The 23,249-nt window shown below is 49.5% G+C and overlaps 1 protein-coding gene and 1 long non-coding RNA gene across 2 annotated transcripts in view; one reads left to right on the forward strand and one right to left on the reverse strand.

The window, feature by feature from the left end:
* The window catches only part of COL4A2 (collagen type IV alpha 2 chain), a 538,879-nt gene that overhangs the window by 197,009 nt on the left and 318,621 nt on the right, over positions 1-23,249 (forward strand). The window lies entirely within an intron of this gene.
* LOC112655951 (uncharacterized) lies at positions 1,364-9,115 on the reverse strand. The gene is made up of 4 exons (XR_003133982.3): positions 8,221-9,115; positions 2,802-2,943; positions 2,151-2,308; positions 1,364-1,703 (listed from the first exon to the last, which is right to left on the reverse strand). It is a non-coding gene; the product is annotated as an uncharacterized LOC112655951 (long non-coding RNA).

A 23,249-nucleotide genomic window follows, 5' to 3' on the forward strand; every position in this document is an offset into this window, starting at 1 on the left:
GGCAAGTTTCCCTTCCCAGGCTGAGCTGAATCCTCCAAACATCCAACTTCCTGCAACTGTGCGCTGCTGTAAAGACCTCACATGAACTAGCCTCTTATTCAAGGAACTAAGCCGGCACTAGCCTCTTCTCTTCCCCTGTCCTACTATGGGCCAGTCCCATTTCTCTCAGGAACTTGACCATTTTGTGTCTGCCAGTTTGCCTCGCCGCCGCCAGGCCTGCGTTCCCTGGGTGACCCATCCATGGGTAACATCTCACACTGGTGTCTCGTCTCACGTGCTGACCTCTCAACTGTTCGGTCAACTCTGGAGAGCAGGACTGTGCCTTCTACCCATCTGGTCTTCCACCTATCTGGTCATTGTTGCTTTGACACAGAGCATTCAGCAACAGGATGGATGTTTCCAGCAGGTTCACCCCTCAGAGCAACATATTCTATCTGCTGTACAAAGATTGATTCCAGCTTCATAAAATTCTTGCCATTCTTCAAAAAAAAAAAAAACAGATGTGGGACATCCTATGTGTGGAGAGTACTGTCCTGCTATATTCTGAACAGCAGCACCTCATGAATGTAATGAGCTTAGTCGTGGGTGCTCTTAGGAACAATGCAAGAGCCTGGGAGAGCCCAGGTCGAGAGCCCAGGTCCTGGCTCACATTCCTCTTAGAATAAGGACTCTGTGTTTCATGCCTGTCCCCCCGGTCAGTGATGCCCCTCTATGAGTTAGGCAGGGCAGGACCGTTCCTTTGGTCACAAATGAATTGAGGGTCTTGCTCAGGCCATAATTGGACTCTCTTCTTTCCTTCACTACATGGTGGCCTCTGGCCTGAGAAAAAGCAGTCAAAGGGAAGACATTTGCACTGTCTACACATACGGGGAGGATGTCGTAGTAAACTGTGAGGAGTAGATGCCCTCTGTGCTCTGCAGGGCATGACCAGTACTAAAAAGACACAGGAAGGGCAAGACTGGCCAACAGAAAAAAAAAATCTAGAAACATGATTTGACTAGTGATGAAGTAGGCTGCCTAGTACCAAGGGATGGTGCCTGACGTGTTCCTTAGCATTTGCTACCTGAAGATCATCTGTCAGAAGACCTACAGATGCAGCCCAGGAGAAGCAACTGGATCTGATCAAAATTTTCAGGTTTGTGCAAATGGCAGAGTGCCTGAAACTTTATAGAACACCGTGGAGGGCTGAGATAGTACACATAGTCTACAGGAGGGTAAAGTACGCCTACATGTATGTGCTGGTGCGTGCCTGTACATGGCAGGTACATATGTGTACATGTGCCTCTACACATATGTCTGTGATAAGTAAAGTTGTGGAAAGTGCTGTGCTTGATAGAAGAGAAAAAGCAGGCACCAAAGATTTAAGGGAAAATGGAGAAACTTTTAATGAAAATCTTGTATCCATCCTTCCTTTCTTCATGTGTTTTGCTGCCATTGCTTGATGGTTGCCAGCTGAACGCAGGCTCTGGTGGGGCTCAGCTGAAGGGCTCTTAGAGCAGGTGCACTCTCAGTTCTCATCCATGACTTAAATTATACAGTTTTATGGTTTGAGTCCTTTCTAAAAGGTGTCCACAGTCCACCTATGGGCAAAAATGTCTTCCTTCCTGCAAAGCCAAGAACTAATCATTTCCTCAGTGGCTCCAGCGAACGATGCACACATATGTAGATACTCAATAACTGACCAAGAGCCAGTCACCAGTAATCTGAGGAGAGGAAACAAAGAGTCACTTCAAGTGGAAATTTGTAAATTAAAGATTCCACCTCTCCAAGTGCCCCGAAGGTGCTACTTCAGCATCTAACTAAAAACTCTGGTTCTAACGTCCTGTTTGACATGTCCTAGAGTTCAGGCCAATGTTGGGCTCCTGTCACAGGTCGAACAATTGCTATGAGCAATTCCTGCTTTCACATGATCATGTTTCACCTACTTATAAATGTGTTTGTGAGGAACGTTTTAAACTCTACGGTGGTTAGTGATTCAAAGTTGCACGAACAATATTTTTAGTGTATAGTTTTCCGATGTGGACACGAAAAATTCATTTCTTTCAGTTCGTACAAGCTGCATCCACTGTCCTGTTTCTCAAATAGTTCATCGCACCTTCCCACCACCAACAACAATAGAGAAAACAAACAATGCAACACTCTCTTATTACCTCAGAAGTAGTTTTCTTCTGGAAAATGGGGATCTGGGGAGGTGAACTGTGCCAAGTTTTTGGAGAGCCGCTGTTGAAGGGCTACAGCCAGGGTTCCCAGCTCTAATTCTACTTCAAAACTTCGTGAGGACATTGCTGTGTTCTTGAATTCCATGGTTCTGTGGCAATGCACAGGAGGATATGCCACAGTGAGGAGTGGTTCTATCACTGGAACTCACTGCCCTCCCAAATTCCTACCACATGCCTGTGTGTAAGGCTTGCCCAGGTGCCCAGCCACACAAGGTGATGTCCTCTGGCCGTGCTGGCACACCTACTGCGTGTTCTCTTGCTTTGCCAAATGCAGCAAGCCACATTTGCAGGCTCTGCGGTTAACAGAGCAATGACCCCCTAAAGATGTCCACGTGCTAGTCCCAGGGACCCCTGAATATATTCCCTTACCTACCAAAGGACCACCAAGGTTTAAAAATGGAATTAAGGTGGCTCATCGGTTGACCTTAGAATAGAGAGGTTATCCTGGCCTATCCTGCATGGACCCATGATAAAGCCATACGGTCTTTAAAAGTGGAAGTGGGAGATGGGAGAGGCAGCTGTGACTACAGAGACAGAGTCAGCGTGGAGAGTGTCAAAGGAACCCGACCAGCCCTTGCTCACATGGAAGACAAAGGGAATGGGTCACGGCCAAGGAAGATGGCAGCCTCTGGACGCTGGAACAAGCAAGGACACCAATTCCCCACTGAAGCCTGGAGGAGGAGGCAGCCCAGCTGACAACTTGATTTCCATTCAGACTTCAAACCTAAAGAGCCATAAGATGACAAACATGCATTTGTTCAAGCCCCTGACTTGGCACCGATCTCTTACAGCAGCAATAGGAACCTAATGCCAGCCAGCCTTATCCCTGGGGAATATGTTTTCTTGAGATCCTAGGGAGACACAGAGCTTGAAAGATAGGGAGGAAGATGCAGTGAAAGACCAAACAGTTTTATCAGCTGATAAATTTAAAAATTGATCTAATTTTTAAATAAAGAAAATTTGCGAGATGTCTGGGTGGCTCAGTGGTTGAGCGTCTGCCTTCAGCCTGGGGTGTAATCCCGGGGTCCGGGGATCGAGTCCCGCATCGGGCTCCCTGCATGGAGCCTGCTTCTCTCTCTGCCTGTGTCTCTCTCTTTCTGTGTGTCTCTCATGAATAAGTAAATAAAATATTTAATTAATTAATTAATTAAAATTTGCAGCAAATCAATTCCTCTTCTTTCTATTTTCTCCCTGGCTAGCAAAGGTCATCTGTGCGTGCATGTGTTCATGTATTCACTCAATTAGCTAGCATTCATTTACAGTGTTTTATGTACACTAGGCTAGAATCAAAGGAAATTTTTAAAAACGAAACAAAAAATTTTTTCTTAATTTTCACCCATCCTCAAGAAGTTGATAATATAATAGCAGAGGGAAACGTGACATCTATGGTGAGTGTGCAACACGGCATGTGCAACATGACATGATTGTTGAGTGTTGCAGCAGGATGTTATTGTTGAATATGCAACATGACCTGCTTGTTGAGCATTGCAGTAAGACATAATTGGTGAGTGTTGTAGCACAACCTGACTGGTAAATGTTGCAGCAGGACGTGACTGGTGAGTGTTGCCGTAGGACATTATCACTGAATATGCAATATGATGTGATTAGTGAGTGTTGCAGCAGGACGTGATTGGTGAGTTTTGCAGCACCATGTGATTGGTGAGTGCTGCAGTAGGACATTATTACTGAATATGCTACATGATGTGATTGGTGAGTGTTGCAGCAGGACGTGATTGGTGCTCTCAGGGAGGTGAACAAAGGTGCAGTCGGTGTTGTGCTGAGAAAGAGCCCAACAACTTAGAAGGCTGGAGGGGGAATGGGTGCTGCAGAGACAGGATGTGTGTTCAGACTGGCAGACGAGCAACAGTCTCCAGGTGGATGGAGAGGATGACAAGAAGAAAAGCACAGAGGCATGAGAGGCCAAGCTGGGTGCCTCCGGGTCCAGCAGTGTCTGGAATGTTTGGGGCTTTTGTAGGAAAGTTCCTATAAAGTGTCTAACATGTTTTCCAGGTGAAGAAAGGAAAGAATTTAAAGAGAGAAAATGCTTTTTGTGTTTGAGCCCAAGTAAAAGGCCATTTTTATGAGAACTACCTGATTCAAAAAATAAATCTTGCTGAGGACAGGCACCTGAATGGCTTAGTTAGTTCAGCTTCCAACTCTTGGTTTCGGCTCAGGTCATGATCTCATGGTCCTGGGATCAACCCCATGTCTTTGGGCACCCCGTTCATGGGGGAGCCTGCTTAAGGCTCTCTCTCACATACCCTACCCCCACTTTCTCTCTCTCAAATAAATAAATAAGTCTTTTAAAAATTTTTTGCTGAAGTGACAACTCCACCTAGGGCCATTGCTACAGGAGTTCAGGATTCCAAAAACACCACTGACTGCCTCCACCCAGCACGTGTTCATGAAGGAATTCAGCTTAAACGGAATATGAAGAAAACCATCACAGCTGGGCAATCCATGGTGAGCTTGAGAAAGAAGGGGAAGGTCATCCCTGCCCTGTCACCCCTATGGACAAGCAAGAGGGGAAAGGGAGCCTCCAGGAGCCAACACTTGTGAATGCTTCTCACTTGGATACCTCTCTGGTCCCCACTTGCCTGAACGTCAAGGAAAAATGAGGCATTCCTCAAGGTAGGATAAAGTAGGATGTGAAAAAATCCAACAGCTGGTCATATTCTAAGGTCAACCGTTCTTCCACCACGTTTCATCCGAACACATTCTGTGCTGCCCCCCACAGACACCCAGTGAGCCCGGATGTCCCACGGACGTGCGTGAGGAGCTGGCTTCCCCACTGCCCTGCAGTGTGGGTAAGCCTGAGCAGTCCCTCCAGGGTCTGCATGGCGGGGCTGCAAGGGTGGCCCACTGCGTGGGCGGCAGGTGTCAATGACAACAGAGATGGCCCTTGCTGGGCACCTTCCCTGTGCTGGCTGCAAGCCATTGACTGCCTCCTGCCCTAGATGAGGTCATTACCCTAAAGTGGTCAAGTACATTATTTGTTTACAAATCTAAGTAGATTAAAGGCAGTGGTGGATTCCCAAACACTTTACTAACTGCCTCTCCAAAAAAAAAAAAAAAAAAAATTGTTGCGAAGTCGTGATTATGCAGCATGGCCAATTTCCACACTGTAAACCAGTCTGCCGCTGATATCAAGCCTTCGCAAGCTGGTGGGAGCTGGCCCCACCACATCCTTGCCTAAGGATTCAAAGATGAGAAATGCAACCATGGAAGTTTCAGGAGAAAACAGAGGGGAGTCCTCCATCATCTTGTGACAGAGAAGAACTATCAACGTAATGACTGAATATACTGAAGCCATTTTTAAAAGATGAAAAAATTGAATCCAAGTCAAAAATTCCATTTTTACAAATTACATTTAAATTAAAATTACATTCAAAATTTTAAAACCATGAGAAAAAAAAAACAAAGTTAAACTAATAAAAAATATTTGCAGTTTTATTATGGAACTTCTCAAAATCACTTTCATAGAACCAACAACCTAATAGAAAGTTGCAAAATGATGTGAACCATAGTTTCAAGAAAAAAAGTAAAGTCAAAGAATCCTTTATTATATTAAATGATGCTCAACCTCACTCACCATAAGAGAAACAAAAATAGGTATTTTTGACCTACAGGCATTTACGTAAAATAATATACACTGTGTTTTGAAGGCTGAGAAGTCATCTGTGTGCACTGCTGGTGGGATGTAGGCTGGACCCCTCATGGAGGGAACATCTGTCAGAACATCTATCAGGGGCATCTGGGTGGCTCAGTAGGTGAGGCATCTGCCTTCGGCTCAGGTCATGATCCCGGGCTCCTGGGACGGAGTCCCACATCGAGCTCCCGGCTCAGTGGAATCTGCTTCTCCCCTTCTCCCCCTGCTTGTGCTCTCTCTCTCTCTCTCTCTCTCTCTCTCGCTCTCTCATATAAACAAATAAAATATTTTTTAAAATGAAAGGATAAGGAGCTCTCTGTTTGGTGGTATTTTAAAATCTCCAAAGTAGATCAAATTCATAATTTTTAAAAAGCAACATACAGAAGTGAGCATATTATACAAACTTTTATCTAAAAGAACAAGATGGGGAAATTAAAATGTATATTTTCAATTTTCTGTTTTGTGCACTGATAGGTGTTTTTGGGGTGGCGTGGGGGACGTATGAGCAGGGAATAGTGCAAGAGAGATTTCTCGATGTTTCTCTTTATAGATATTTGTAGACAAAGCGAATATGTTACTTATTCATAAATACACATTAAATATTTTTAATAACTAGCTAAATAAGTTTCTCTGGACTCTGCTGTAAGCGCTCCCGACCTGGTATGCAGCCACCCTGTCACATGCAACGTCTGTGAAGATAGAAATAACACTTTGTAGCTAAGAGCCGATTCCTTCCTGTTCATTCCCTGAAGATACTAAAATAGCAAAGGAAGTATTGATCGACCAGGCAGTGTCTGTGGAGCACAGGTTACATACACGGGGCCTGGGGCTGGGCAGTTTGCACATCACATACTCCAGGGTTTTATTATGCTGCAAACCCATTTCAGGGAGGAATCTCCTGAGGTGTAGAAAGGCGGAGACCACGACTCAAGTTCACACACTTGGTCAGGGCAGAGCAGGTGCTCAGATCCAACTCCAGGTCTCTGCCAGGCCAAGGTGTCCAGGGGCTGCCACGCTGCCAGGATGCCCCCGCCTTCCCCAGGGCACATGGTCGACCCCAGGGACCCCAGCCCTCATGGCTGTGAGACCTATCACGGTAGGAGCAGCGTGTGTTTTGAGGAGACGCTGGGGTTTGGAGATCCAGAAGCAGGCATCCACTCCACTCAGCTTCTCTGGCAGACTCCGGGTGACCATGTGTGAGGCTGTGTCCACGCGTAAAGCCATCCGACTCGGGCAGGTCGTCCCAGGATGCTGCTGCCTGATCGCGCTCCTGGGAAACAGGTCCCGTCTTTCCACACGCTGTGCGCACCTTCAGCCTCTCAGGTCTTCCTTCTGCACGGCCACCTCTGTCCCGGACCCCGGCTGGCTCCAGTGAGGAGGGAGGGCAGGCTTCTGCGGGGGCAGGGGCAGCCACGCCTCCTTCTCGGTCCCCACAGCCTCACGCAGAGTTGAGTGTGGACTCAGGGGCACACTCAACTGTTCCTGATGAACAGAAGTCCTAAGATGCTCCCCAAACCCGTGTTGCTTTCTAGCTACAGCTCCCGTAATATTTGATTTACATGGGACGGAGGTGACTATTGGTGAAATCCAGCAAGAACATTCTGTATTGAAGCAAACACAGTATATCAGCACCTAGAGTTTGGCCTAGTAGCCTGGCCTGCCAAGGACTGCTGTGACTGCCTCGTGGCCGTGAGCACAGGGTGTGCCCGACCCATGTGTGCACGTGGCTGCAGGTCGGCCACCTGCCAAGGCCCACGCACCACATGTGACCCTGTCCTGTCGCTAAACCACATCTACAGGGAGGGCAGGAGCACCAAGCGTGCCCTCGTGCCCATGCGCTTCACAGATCCCTTCATGAACAGCTTCTCTGTTGCTTATAAAGTCCGTTGTGCCTTGACCCAGGATTTCACCCCTAGATATTTACCCAAGAGAAAAGAAACAATCTCCTCAAGGCTACACAAATCCTTACAGCAGCTTTTTTTTTCTAATTTTTTTTTATTTATTTATGATAGTCACACAGAGAGAGAAAGAGAGAGAGGCAGAGACACAGGCAGAGGGAGAAGCAGGCTCCATGCACCGGGAGCCCGACGTGGGATTCGATCCCAGGTCTCCAGGATCGCGCCCTGGGCCAAAGGCAGGAGCCAAACCACTGCGCCACCCAGGGATCCCTTACAGCAGCTTTAATTAGAATGGCCGCAAGCTGGAAACCGCCCAAGTGTCCACCATCGGGAGGATGGATGAAGACGAAGTGACTCGCCACTAGGCACAGCAAGGAGCCCAACCACTGACACGCCTAGTGGCATGGGGGGCTCCAAAACGCAAGCAGAACAGAAGACAAGACAGCAAGAGTACCTCCTCGACGAAGTTCCAGAACTCGTATGTAGTGGGGAATCAGGCGGCAGGGGTGGGCGAGTGGGAGCGGCTGGAACCCACCGGGAAGGGGACCGAGGGGACCCTCTGAGTGATGGAATGTTCCATATTGTGATGTGATTGGAGATACACTGACGTCTGCACTCATTCAAACTCAATACGTAATGTCTGCAAAATATGCCTCAAGACGTTTGTTTATCATTTTGTGATTGTTTCCCTCACAACCTGGAAACATGGTATCTTTCGACAATCAGAAAACAACGCAAAACCAAGAAATCAGAACGATGGCAAACAGCCCAAGTACCGGTTCTGCTCGAGACACAAGCTGTGTGACATCAGAGAGATGCACGACCTGTCTGAGGCCACTGTTTCCTCTGCCCGATGGGACAACAGCCTACCCAGCAGGGTCGGTGTGTTCAGTAAACCATGTGTTGGAGTCCTGGGGCTGATGTAACAGTGCAACACGAACCAGGGGCCTTAAGACAACAGGCATGTTTTCTCCCATGGTTTTGGAGCAAGTAGTCAGCAAGCCAGGTGTCTGGGGGCAGCTGTCCTCTGACGTTCCAGGCAGGATCCTTCCCGCCCCTGGTGTTGATCCTCGATCCTTCAGGCTCCGTGCCTGGCAGCAGCACGGCTCCAATCTCCACCTGCATCGTCACATGGCATTCTCCACATGCCCTGTCTTCACACAGTGTGTCAACCCCAGACATGTCAGATTCGGGCCACCCTCCCGCAACATGACCTCGTCTTATCTAATTACATCTGCAACAACCTTATTGCCGAAGAAGATCGCATCCACAGGCAACCAGATCGAGGATGTAAATGTCTCCTTGGGAGACACGATTGAATCCCTAACAGAACATAATAGGGGGGCTAGCAGTTTTGTGTTGTCTGATTCAGATAAGAACCTGTGGGACTGAGTCATTAAATTACCCTTGGACTAATCTCTAATGCTAACTTCAAAAAACATATAAACCAGGAGAGGAATCTGACAAGAAGCCTTCGAGCGTGCACTTGGCAGGACAAGGGTTTGGACTTTCCCCACAGAAGCGGAAAGTCACTGAACTGTAAGCTGGATGGAATTACCCGTGGAGAGCAGAGCCCAGGTGAGGCTAAGTCCAGCGGGTTCCAGGAAGCCTGGGTCTCCCCACCGCCACCGTGGGATGGCCCAGCAGGGCATGCTTCCAGGGGCTGTCCTGACTCCTGGGAGATGACATTTTCTAAGAAAACTGAAAGGCCGGGGGAAACCGGACTGGTCACAAAGACTCTGCAGGGAAGCTGGCCTCCCACACCCACGCTGGCCTATCCCGTGGGCTCATGGCTGGGTCTCAGAAAAAAATGAAAAGTGTGAGTAGAAACTGCAAGACCTCTTCCAGGAAAGAATTTGTAAAGCCAGGGCACGATTCACACTACTTGGGGGCCCCCGTAAGGGAACACTTGGCTCCAGGAGGCCTCGCGGACTTTGCATGGATCCCAGCTATGTCAACTCTCCAACAGAGGGCTGATGACTTCAGGTCTGCAGTGTTTCTCGGCATCCCCAGATTCCCCTCAGTGAACAGCTACTGGCAAAACCCATAACCACGCAATCCCACTTCTGGGAAAGCACCTGCCAACACGGGAGAGAAGGGGGCACGCTTCCTACTGCCAGATGTGGCCTGCAATTTCAGACAGTTGGAACCTCAGTCCCACAGGCCATCCTGGAGCCCTCAGTCCCTCTCTCTGTGGGCAGAACAGTTACCAACTGTACAGCTGGTTTCTGCAGGACCGGGGGCATCCTATGCCAGCACTGTGCCTCCCCCAGCCTGTTGTCAGGAGTCTCGGGATGGAAACACCCTTCCTGTCTACGAAGGGAGCGCCTCACTTCATGAGTTCTGAAACACTGACTTACCAAAGCAGATTTGAAACACAACTCATCTGTATGGTTTCTTTGTGTGTGTTGATGTCTTAAATACAAGTGCTTGTAGGTTCCCCAACATTAGAATAAGGCCTACAAGGATGGACACCTACACCCCCTGGGAAGCATCTGCTTTGCACCGAAGGGGAGGGCCCCGTGGCATGATGGCATGATGGCATTACAAGGCTGGTATATGCCACACAACAACAGAGGTCCACTAGATCCCCGGGAGTCTCAGGACTTGCAGCCCAGTGTCCGTGCACGAAAGTCCGTGAGGTCCGTGATCACAAGGGCTGCCTCCCTGGAAACTGAAAACCATTCCAGCCCCCTCGGTTTTTCACTTAATGGACTTTGCCTCCCATAATTCAGGAAAATGTCTTTTGTCGTGCAGATGGAGGCTGATTGCTGCAGAGAATGTGGGTCTGACAAAAGGCCTGGCGGGCCTGCTCCCAGCCCCCCCCCCCACTTCTGGAGGTAGCTCTCAGTACAGATTAATGATGGGGTGCCAGGGAGCAGCGCGGTCCACCCATCTTGTGGAGGAGCTGAGCTAATCTTCTTAAACCTTTTTACAATAGCTTAGCCAATCACCCAAATGATGCTGTCAATTTGCTTTTAAAACCCCACTTCAAAGAGAGAGATCCAAAGGAGATCATTGAAAGGGACAGCGATGTGGGGAGGTTACTCAGATTCCACTGGATGATTAATATTAATAGGGCGCATACCACCCAAATGACACTAGGGCTGTGCGGCGCGGTAGCTCCTTCGGGAGGAGCTCCCCAAGAATGATGCAGTGTGTATGTGTGTGCGTGTGCATGTGTGTGTGCACCCTCTTTTCACCAGGCTTAGAGAAGAATGTGATTCTCCAGGAGCTGACCCTGGGCTCCTGGCCCTCTAGGGAGAGTACTCTCCTCCGGGGCCCGCAGTCTCTGCAGCCAGAGCCCTGCTCTTCTCAAGCCCATTCCCGTTGTGCCATCCCAGCCGCCCAGGCTCACTCTGCATCCAACCATCCTGAAATCAGCAGCTTGTGCTGCATAATCAAAGGAGTTCTAAACACCATAGGCTCCTTCATCCTTGTTTCTCATGCTCAGGGGCCCGTGGGGGCCAGAGCGATTCTACCTTGAGGTGGGTCACCTGGGAGGGATTCAGTCTGCCTCCCTGACCTGTAGCTACTTGAGCCACACTCTTCTCTGGGCCAAAATCAGAAGAGCAAGAGAAGGGGACAGAAGCATGTAGTGGAATCAATGTGGCATGGGGCCAGTCCCAGCAGCAGCGGCTGCCTACCTGTGAGGATAGGGCTAGGATGGTCCAGGGAGGGCATGAGGACCTAGGAGCAGCCATGGAATCTGCTCCAGACCCTCTACCTCTTACAACAGGACCACTGAACGCACAGGACATAAATCCAGCAGACAGGTCTCAGCAGAAGTAAGGCCGAGAGCCACAGACAGCAGTGGGTTGCTTAGCCTTAGGGACAGTTGCCTCTCTAAGCCAACCGCCTGCCTTCAAGAGCTCAGCACCTTGATTCGGCCTGGTCAAAACACTCAGATGCCACTGTTAGGGTCAGATGTCATCCTCAGAACATCTGTGCTGGCCTCTTACCTGACTCTGTAACACCCCAAAATAAGGGACTGATAAACTCCCTCCAGACACTACATTCCCTGGACACACCCTTGGTACATCTCGGGCTCTCCGCAAGGATCCTCGGCACCTGTACCTGCCCCTAGGAGTTTGGAGTCCAAAGCCAAGGTCCTTCCTATGTTGGCACACTGTGGCATCTGACCCGGAAGGTAATCCCACACCCTGACTCCTGGACACACAAAGAAATCTCTTCTCCATTGAAAACGCAAACACAGGGGCACCTGGGTGGCTCAGCGGTTGAGCATCTGCTCAGGACATGATCCCGGGTCTGGGGATTGAGTCCAAGATCCGGCTCCCCACAGGGAGCCTGCTTCTCCCTCTGCCTGTGTCTCTGCCTCTCTCTGTCTCTCATGAATAAATAAATAAAATCTTTTTAAAGAAAAGAAAATGCAAACACAAACACCCAAACTCAGCTGGAAGCCACAGTCACACAAGAAAATCTTGCTTCCACTGTTCTCCACATTTTGACAAAAACACAGAAAGCACCCAAAAAAACATAGATGATAAGAACATATTTTCTTCTTCTCTTTGTTTCCTTTCCTTTCTCCCTTACAAAAGCAGCTACTTGTTCGGACCAATGGGTCATAAGGACAGGCAGGAATGAGTCACATCTGAGTCACAAAAGTGGTTAAGCCTTTTAAAAATCTCCATGTAAAACCAGCCTCGCCATTCAGATTTGCCACGTGGCAGGAATCTCTGTGACAGGATGGCAGTGAATTATGTGCCCAGGCTCCCAAAGGCACCGGCCTTGGGTAAGAGAACCCCTTCTTAGGTTGTCAAGCCTTCAACAAGTGTACCTGGAGGAGGCTGGCGTGCTGGGAGGGGCACATCACCCTCTTCACTAGAGCAGCTCACGAGCATCCCTCACAGAGGGAGACTTTCCCTCAGGGACCTCTTTCCTCATCAGCCTGCTCCTTCCTGGGTGTTCAGTTCTCATCAGCGGAGCCAGACGAGAATAGAAACCGTGCAGTGACTCTTTTGTTTTGCTGGGACACTTCAGCAGATTCTCATGGATCTTTCAAAGCAACGCAATTATCTGATCATTCTTGGAAGCAGTTAAAATGTGGAAGGGCACATCCTGCTTCATCCCCAGAGTCTGTCTTTCCAAATCACATGAGCAATCATTACAACATAAACTCCGCATTGCCCTCCCAGGAGGGGCTGTGCCCTGTGTGGGGCGGGATGGGGTGGGACAAGACACGGTTCCTCCAGCAGGATCCGAGGCTGCAGTCATGCCCGTCGAGAAGGGATGTTTAAAGATGCATTTCAGAGAGTCTGAGTGGCTCAGTGGGTTAAGCATCTGCCTTCAGCTCAGGTCATGATCTCAGGGTCCTGGGATTGAGCCCCACATCGGGCTCCCTGCTCATCAGTGAGTCTGCTTCTCCTTCTCCCTCTGCCCCTTCCCCTGCTTGTGCTCTCTTTCTCTCTCTCTCTCTCACTCACTCTCTCTCTCTCTCTGTCAAATAAATAAAATCTTTTAAAAATAAAGGAAAAAAATAAAGATGCATTTCTAGTTGCAAGCCCTGGAGCAGGGCAGGCCATCCACCCTGGGTTATTCTCAAGTCTGGGGAGCAGAGAGCGGCAGAGAAGCTAAAACAAGAAAAGAGGATTAGTGGGTCCCCTGAAGTGATCTTCAGTTCTGGTGATGATTGATGCTCCTGAATATGGGAAGTGAGCTCACTGGGAGCTGCTCCCGGCATCGGCATCGTGGGGGGGGGGGGGGGGAAAGAGGAAAGCTGGAGTTCTAATAGTCCAAGCTGTGGGTCCTTCCAGGAAGCCCAAGGAATAACGCAGTTTCTTCACCTGTGCCCATGCAAAGAGGCAGATCCTCAGATCCTCAGCACAGAGGTTTGTTGACAGTCTCAGGGCAATCTCTTGGCCTCTCTGTAGAGGTGATTCAGAAACCACCATCTACCTCACCCAGTTGTTGTAAGGGTACATGAGATGGTGTGTGCAAAACCCGTAATACGCTCCTGGTGCACAGTAGGCACTCAGCAAAGTGGCCACCTGGCACGCAGTAGGCACTCAGTAAATAGCAGCCATCAAGGATATAGTGAATCTGAGCATTTCCCTTACTGACTTGGAAGGTTGAGGTATTCATAACTATCACTCAAAACGGAGCAGAAAGAAATCTAGGACACTTGTTTAAACTACTTAACTTTGGTCATAGAGAAAAATGCAACCTTGTCCTCAGTCCACCATTTCTTAAATAATATTTTTACAGGAGGCTAAAGTCTTGGTTTGGGGAGTGAGAGTGTTTTAGGGTGTTCATTCAGATAGAAGAGAATGGGGAAACAGACCTTATTCAGAGATGCGTTTCTCAAGACAATGGTACCAAGACGGGCTGGGGAGCAATCGCCGGTTGCCCTGTCGGCCATCACTGTCCAGGCTTCCTGGTCCTCACCCCCCTCACCATGGAGCTAGGGTGGGGCTGCCTTGCTGTCTTCTGAAACACCGACCATCTTAGTGCCAGCTTTACATAGAAGAGGACCAAGGGCAGGATCCTCTTCTTCAGAACCAAAATGCCCCAAATCATAGACCCCCATTCTGAGACAATAGAAAACAGGCAAGAGCTTGATTGAACCATTCTCTTCCCACTCAAAGAACTGGATGCTTAGCTTCAGCAGACTGGAATGGTGCTGGTCCCATGGGGGCCCAAAACATGGCACTCCTGTATCTCTTATTTTCCACTCTATAGCTCACTTCTGTGGACATGCTGCCTTCAGTTCAAGCCTAGGGTATGAAAACCTCTTGAACTTTCATCGAAAGGCAAATAAAAGGCAGTAGGGATGCTATCAAGTCATGAATAATAAAGAGAAGCATTATGTGGAGGCTTTCAAATTCTGATGAGCAGAAAGGGTGTTTTGGAAAATCTGTTGCAGGGAGTAGTATACTTATAACTCAGACTTGTGTGGCATTCAACCCAAACTCACTCCCAAACCTAATGTGGTGTTTGAACAGCACGCTCCTCTGGGAGAAGTGTGTGCGGTAGATGCATTTCCCATCCACTTAATATAAAATATAAACTTGCCAACATTTGAGAGCAGCACAGAGTCCTTCCTTCTTAAGGATAAAAACAAACTCACCATGTCGTCAGGCCATGGCTTTGACATTTTTAAAATCAATACAGTGAAAAATAAGCTCAACCTCTAACATGAACTAGCATTGGAAATCCTTTGAGAAGGATGCCTCGGAGAAAGAGCTCGAGGGCCCAATGCTCAAAGCACTTTACTTAGGCATCATCATGGTTTGGATTGTGTCTCCCAAACAGGACAGGTTGTAGTCCTAACTCCAGCACCCGAGAATGTGACCTTATATGGAAAGAGGGTCATTGCAGATGTGATTAGTTAAGATGAAGTTACAGTATAGGGTGGCCCTGATCCCATAGGGCTGGTGTCCTCGTTAGAACAGGAGAGCATCATGTGATGATGGAAGCAGAGATTGGATCAAGGCTTCTACAAGCTAAGGAAGGCTACAGATGGACAGCCACCACCAGGGGTGGGAAGACGTAAGGCAAGAAGGACTCCACTCAGAGCCTCAGAGGGGGCACAGCCCGGCAGATGCCTTGATTTCAGAATTCTGGCCTCCAGCTCAGTGAGACAATAATTTCCAGGTGTTTTCAGCCCAAGGGAACCAAGGCAGACACGCACACGACATCACTATCATGGAAGGTTTTGGTCTCCAGGTGCGGATGTGAACCGGCTCTCAGACATTGGCAGATGTGTGCTGGGTGCTCCTGAACTGGGGCACTATTAGGGGTGCTATTAGGTGCTCCTGCTTCTGCTGTCCCCAGAGTGGCTCTTTCTACAACATCCTCAGCACCTCGGTGGATCCCTGCTGCCTTCCTTCTAGGCCTTGAGCACAGTGGGCTGGCGCAGTTGACATATCCAGCACTGCTTGTCTGCGTACCTGGGCATCCCAAGTCCCCAGCAGACCTGGATTTCCATTCAGTTGACCCTGAACTACCCACAGAGGTGCCATTTCTGCCCATCCAGTTTTCATTTCCCCAGATGGTCAGCACACTGAAAACTGGATCTCCCTCTGCCCTCCTTCCCTCCAACACTCTCCTGGGGCAGTCTGGCTACACCTGGCAATGTGCTTGGGGTGACCACCAGCACCTCCAGGGAGAAGTACATCAGCAGGAGTGATGGCCTTGCCCTCCCCTCCCCTCTGCTGCTTCCAAAGGCATTTCAGATTTGCTTCTTTCCATTTGTGCTGAATGTTGTCCAGGCTACATACATGTAGATGTGTCCTTTCCTTAATTAGATGTATTTCTACTCCACTATTTTCTTATTAGACAGGCTCTGGCTGAAAGCAACCTTGGCCCATCTATGCTTAGTCTTTTTTTTTTTTTTTTTTGCTTAGTCTTTTTTTTTAAAGAGTTTATTTATTTACTTGAGAGAGAGAGCACTAGCAGGGTTAGGGGCAGAGGGAGAAGCAGACTCCGCACTGAGCAGGGAACCCTCAGACCTGGGACTCTGGGATCATGACCTGAGCCAAAAGCAGACACCCAACCGACTGAGCCACTCAGGCGCCCCTCTATGCTGTGTCTTAACCATTCAACCCGGTGTTATGTATGTAACAGGTGATGGGTATATAAATGAAAACAACAGGTTAAGAGGATGTTCCAAGAAGCATTACCGTACACACACGTACACACACACACACACACACACACACACAAACATACTCTCTCTCTCTCTCTCCATTGAAGATAATTTAGGGGAACACAGAGGCACTTAAGAATTATTTTGCAAGGTAACTATAGTAAAAAAATCTATAATAAATCCTGTATTCCATTTCCTCTAGAACCTTGGAGTCAAATTCGTGGCCCACCTTGGGGACCCGTATGGAACTGGGGGGGATTTTAGTTTGGGCTGCTGTAACAAAGGACCACAGTCTGAGGCTTAAATCACGGAAATCTGTTTCTCACAGTTCTGGGGCCGGAGGTTCAAGATAAGGGTGCCCACACAGTCTGGTTCTGATGAGATCCTGGCTTGAGACGGCCACCTGTCACTGTGTCCCCACACAGCCACTCCTCAAACCCTGTGCACACACATTCTCTTTCTTCTTTTCCTCAAAAGGCACCTGCCCTATCAGATTAGGATCCATCCCATGACCTCATCAAATCCAATGACCTCCTCAAACCGCACCTCCAACTGCAATCACTCTGGGGCTTAGGGCTTCTACACAGGAACTTGAGAGGGGACCCATGTCAGCTCACACACAGCAGAGGATACCTAGTGTTTTGTGCAAATCATCACTGTGGCCTTTTAAACCACTGTTGCTTGTTTCTGACTCACCCTTGTCTTCGCTTTAGGCTCTGGTCTCCAATTTGTATCAGGCAGGGCCCAGCAGGACCCAAGAGGCACAGGTGAACAAGTGACGTGGAGGAGGATTTACCCAAGAAACTGGCGGCCAAGATGAAGCTGGGTTGAGGGAGCAGCAACATTCAGAGCAAGAGTGGGGCCGCCAGGCTTGGGGCTGGGACACAGGGGAGACACAGCACCCAAGGTCCCAGAAACGGGAGCTGCAGCCTTCAGAGGATTAGCACAGCACTCCCACCTCCTCCCCTGCCCCCCAGACTCCCATCTCCTGTGACAGAAGCCAGGCAGAGGGCAATGTGTCCATGGAGCCGGCTGGGATGGGCCCCCTGGTCACTGAGCAGGGTGGGAGGCTGGGTCGCAGGGGCAAAGAGAGGAATCCTCTGGTCCTCTGCAGAATGAGGGGACAGCTAGCAAACCGAAATGTAGCAGGGATTCACAGGTGTGGCTTTCACTTCCTTTGGGAATTTTAAGCATCTAGGAAAGCCTACAGTTCATCACCCTGAAGACCACTCCGGGAACCGCAGGCCTCCAGGAAACCACGGAAGAATTCCACCTGCTGAAAGGGAGCCATCACAGCCAGCAGTGGATGTAGGCCAGATGCAGGCTCACAGGGTCAGGGCTGCCAGCCAAGAAGGGACAGGCAAAGGGGTGTCCCCTTGGGGCCTCATGGAACAGGTTGCCGAGCCATCACCTGGGGCAGGACTGCACAGGGCCCCCGACAGCGGGCAGGTTGCTAATCACAGAGGTACAGACAGGAGTGGGGCACAGAGGGACCCCCACTTATAGCCACAATCCTGCCAATCAGGACCCAGAAGCGAGTCCCCTCCGTCCCACTGCTGGCATGACCCTCTTGATATTGCTCATCTGCCTTCCAGACTCTGTGCTTGGTAAGAGTTCACTCACAGTGGGTGTCACCCCTTTGCTCAATTGCTTTGCTTTTCTAAAAATGAGCCCTCCATTCAGAAAAAGAGCGATACATGCGGCTCATCTGTGAGGAGGGCTGGACACCTAGCTGGGAAGTGTACAGGAACTTCCTAAAGGGGCCACCCCCAGTCCCCCATTCCAGAGACCCCAGGCTCATGCATGCACACTTCCCACTGGAGCAGCAGGGCCCTGGGGGAGCCAGCCTGCAGTGGGGCCACCTCCTGACCATGGCCACGTCCATGCAAAAACTTGAAAGCCATGAGTCTGCCCAGCAGCCAGAAGGGGAAGTGCCTTCAGTGGAGATGGCAGATCCTACTGTGCCTCTTCTTTTCCTGTTTGCAAGCTCATGGCAAGATGGCTTTTTAAGCAGATGCCATGATGATGAGAAACCCAGCAGCACACATGTAACTGATCCCTTTGACATGGGCCCTGATGACCAAGAACCCTGCCTTCCCAGAATTCCATGGGAATGCCTCATTTCTTCTTTATGTTTCTAAAAGTTCAATAATTTGTTAGTAAAGAAGAGGGGAGTCAGAGAGAAAACTAGCCAAAAAAAGAATTTTAAATAATGGGGAAAACTCCTGGGGAATAAGAGTTTGGTTTTATGTCCAGAAACTTAAAGTATTTACAGTAAGACTGTAAAAAGATGAGGATCCTATAACCCGATTTCTCTGTTAGGATTCTACCATCCATCTTTGACATCATACAATGGAAGAATCTATGGCAAAAATGCCCACACACCTTTCTGCACCCACACTCACCCCCTCGCTGTGTGACACCACACCCCCTCCTCCCTGGTAGCTGTTCCAAACCACCATAGGTTGGCTTATAAACAGGAAACGTGTAGTTCTCACAGTTCTGGAGGCCGGAAGTCCAGGATCAAAATGGCAGCAGCTCCGGTGTTGGCGAGGGCCTCTTCCTGGTCCGTTCAGTGCTTCTAATGGAGCAGTCACACAGTGGGAGGCGTGAGGCAGCTCCGCTGCTGCTAAGGCACTGCCCCCAGTCCTGAGGGCTCCATGCTCATGACCTAAGCACCTCCCCAAGGCTCCGCCTCCTAACACCGCCAGGAGTGGGTGACTGCAGTTTGGTTCCAACATACGGATTTCGGGGGGACACAAATAGTGTAGAACAATCAGCACGTACAGCATCAGCAGAGGCTCACAAAGTCCTCGTGCACTGGGGCCTCCCTCTACTGGGGCCCCGGGGAGCTCTGACTGTGCTACATGAACATGCCAAGGGGAACCTTCAGGATGACGAGTGACCCATGCCTCCAACCCCAGGCAACACTGCTGGCTGCAGATGCGTGAGGAGCCACATGAGGGAGCCCAGCCTAAACTGCCTGCCCCCCACGATGCGCTAGCCAATATGTGGGCAGAAGTCATGTTGGGGGATCCCTGGGTGGCGCAGCGGTTTAGCGCCTGCCTTTGGCCTAGGGCATGATCCTGGAGACCCAGGATCGAATCCCACGTCGGGCTCCCGGTGCATGGAGCCTGCTTCTCCCTCTGCCTATGTCTCTGCCTCTCTCTCTCTCTATGTGTGACTATCATAAATAAATAAATAAATAAATAAATAAATAAATAAATAAATAAATAAAAGAAGTCATGTTGGGAGTGCTCTGTTATTCGGCCACCGCTAACAGATACACATATCCCTTCCCACGCTTTTCTTGGTGATGGGGCACAACAGAAAGGTCAGGTGACAGACGCAAAGTCTGAAGAGGGCCATGAAACTCTATACACAGAATTTGCCTCTTCATTTCCCATGAGAGTGCAGGGCGCAGGGGGCACGAGCACGGGTCATGAGCTGTGGTTGGATTTGGGAGGTCAGGAAGGGTGGGTCTTACTTCCCAAATGAGTTTCGAGATGATTGAAAAGCAGACTATCTGGAATTGCCTTTTCAATTTTTCAGAAGCAAAAAACCCCTTTTCCTATACAATTGTGTTCGGTTAATACGACTGTCCCATTGGGAAAGATGGAGGGAAACACCAACGTGGGACAGGAGGGTCTATCATTGAAACAACTAAAGGGACCTGAAACTGAACGAACGGTTCTGTATTCGGTGAGGGTCTTATACCAGAGGTAGATGTGTCTGTATTTGCCATCACTGTGCTCTTGCATGAACACCAGAGGGAGTGTGAACAGACCAGCAAGCACGTGGGCCTTTGTATTTTAAGAGGGATGTCCTTTAGCACAATTCATCTAAGACAATTGGGAAAATTGAAAGACCATGAAAGTTTATTGTCATTTTCCTATAAATCTGATATTATAAAGCAGGACATTAAGGGATTTAGAATGGGTGGTTGCTGTGCTGATTATGTTTGAATCGTAGCACACTCAGCTCCCAGTCCTACCTGATAAAGCATGCCTTATCCTACAGAATGTATTAGATACATGATGGTGTCTGCCGGCCTGTAGGAGGTTACTTTGTGGTGACAAAGGCTGGCCTCCCTGGGACACTGTGTCATGTGAGCCATCCGGGGCTCACACGGCAGTGAGAGGACTGCACGCACACGCATTTCTATTTATAGCCAGTTTGTTAGCAACTGCTGAGTGAAGAGAAATGGATCATGGAATGTGCTGGAAAGGCCTAGGATCGTTTTGATTCTTTAAACCCACAGATGGATGAGAGGTGAGGATCGGGTACCACCCGGGGAAGCACAAAGGAAAGACCCAGGAGATGTCCGAGCATCTGCCACAGGCCACATTCCGTTCTAAGCTCTTCACACCGATCAGCCAACTTCCCTGCAGATCAGGAAACAAGCTGGGGTGCGGAGTGATGTTCGAGAATCTGAACCCAGGCAGTCTCGTCTCAAAGCCTGTACATTCCTCTTGGACACAATGCACAACAAAGAAATTCACAATGAAATAAAAGTCCAGTATTTCACAGTGGACTCTACAGAGAACATACTTGAGAAGTGTTCTATTTCCTCCAGATGGTCCAAACGGTGCCTGGGTGAGGTGACCTGTCCCTCCATAGTAACTTGGCCTGACATGGGACCTTCATGCTCCCTCCAGTGACAAAGGGAAGTCTGTCCTGCAGGATAAACACTGGCTGTACAGTTGCCCACCTGCTCTGTGGCCCGGGGCAGGGTGGCCGTCCTTCCTTCCATCTGGCTCCATGGAATTCAGAATTCATGAACTTAGAGAGGAAAATAAGCACGCATTTGTTTTTTACCAATCTCTCCTTGAAACATAGCCTTTCTCCCAGTTATGACTACTGTCCACAAACCACTACAGGATGAGGGAATCTGTGATTTGCTCAGCAAAAGTAAAAATGGATATTATCACGCTCCAGTACGATAACGTTAGACATTAACAAACATCACTTGTGTTCATCCGTACTTTAAGATGTGATTATACCAGCCTCTAGATTGTTTATCTCATGTATTTACAAAGCAGTACATGGGGTGCCTGGGGGGCTCTGTCAGTTAGGCCTCCGACTCTTGATTTTGGCTAGGGTCATGATGTCAGGGTTCTGGGATGGAGCCCCACATCTGGCTCTGCACTCAGCGGGGCATCTCCTTGTCCCTCTCTCTGTCCCTCTGCCCATCCCCCAGCTCTCTCTCTCTTTCTCAGATAAATAAATAAATCTTTAAAAAACATATGTGTGTTACTATATTAATTTTTTTAAATCTTTTGATAAATTCATTTAATTAGTAAGTTTCTGTATAATGCTCTCTACGTATTCTGCTATATACATTTTTTGAATAAACCATTTCTCCTGGGAAGAGTTCTATGGACGTCGTTGAGGCACCCAAGGTCCATAGCACAGAGCAAACAACAAATGAGAATGGGTCTGGGAGCACGTGAAGGGCCGCAGACAGGGTCTTCCCTTCTCTGTCCTGGTCCTAGGTCTCAGGGATGGGGCCAGAGCCTCCCACTCAGCCCTGCTTGTGCTCTGAGCCTTCTAAGGCCCCCAGGTGGGCTGCCAAAGGGCCCGTGAATGAGTTTCCATACCCCTCTGTTCTCAACCCGGAAAGCCAGCTCTGGCTGGAAAGATCCAGAAAAACTCAAACCAGCCCTTCCCCCTCAGTCCCCTAGATGGAGCTCACACCTCCAGGCACAACTGTCGCATCCTGCTGCTCCTGCCCCAAGCCCCACGGTGCCTCCTCTCCCAACCATGGCATGAGATGCCATGCTCTACCTCTGGGGGGCATCTATCAAGTCTGGAAAGGGCCCTTGGCATCCAGGCTTGAGGGGCAGGCCTCACTGAGATGAGGGCAAAGCAGAGCACCACCCCTCAGACTGATGGCTCACACTCCTTTGGCTCTCCTCCTCCCCTCCTCCTGGAAGGGGGGCCTGCAGGTGTCAGGGTAGGGGTGCAGCAGGGGAGGGCTGAGGGAGCTGGGCTGTTTCAGCTGGATGGGCTTCTGCCCCCCTGATTGTTGGCAGCCACTTTCAGAATACGTGACGCTGGATGCCTCTTTCCTTGGTGGGTCCTGGTTCCTACGGACGGTGGCAGGGAAGGTCCCACTCCCTCCGCATCCTGCTGCTGCAGCTCAGGCTCCCAGCAGCTCAGAGGAGGAGCCTTTTGCCACGCTGCTCCTGGAGGCAATGCTTTTCCCCACGATGCTCCAGCCTTAGGAAAGCCCTCCAAGAACTTCACCTGCCGCGTGGCAGGGCCGGCCCCTGTCGCTCCTACAGGTAGGAGCACAGAGACAGCCTGGGGCAGTGACAGCAGGAAGACGTAGCATCAGGAGCGGCAGTTCTTTAAGTACCGAGGAAAGAAGTCACGCATCAACAGATACCCGCAGTGCGAGCAACGCCCAGTCGTGATTCTTTAAAGATGGGTGTTTTCACTACATTTTCACTATTCCAAATGATCCTCACAAACTCTGGTAAGAGACTTCATGCTGAATAATTGGAATCATTCTCCATCCACTTTCTTATTCAGTTGCATTAAAAAAAAATGAACGGACTTGGCCATGGAGTCTAGTTGGCATCTAGCGATTTGCTTCCAAGTCACCTCGTTAAATGCTGCATGAAAAGGCACAGTGCCGCCACCGAGGGTAGCAAACCCTTCCTGCCTGAGGAGCTCAGGAATCGGAGGGTCGAGTGCCATCTGCAGTCTGTTCTGGAAATCTCCCCTGCATCAGAAGAGATCTGATGTGCACACATACTATTCACTGAACAGGCCAGCAGAGGCACTTCCAGAGCAGTCTGCAGCAATTTCTCATTTGCATCAGAGAAATAAATATCCCTGGAGGCAGAGTGCCTGGGCATCTCTTGTGT

Source organism: Canis lupus, chromosome 22, assembly GCF_003254725.2.
Source record: "Canis lupus dingo isolate Sandy chromosome 22, ASM325472v2, whole genome shotgun sequence".
Classification (NCBI taxonomy): domain Eukaryota; kingdom Metazoa; phylum Chordata; class Mammalia; order Carnivora; family Canidae; genus Canis; species Canis lupus.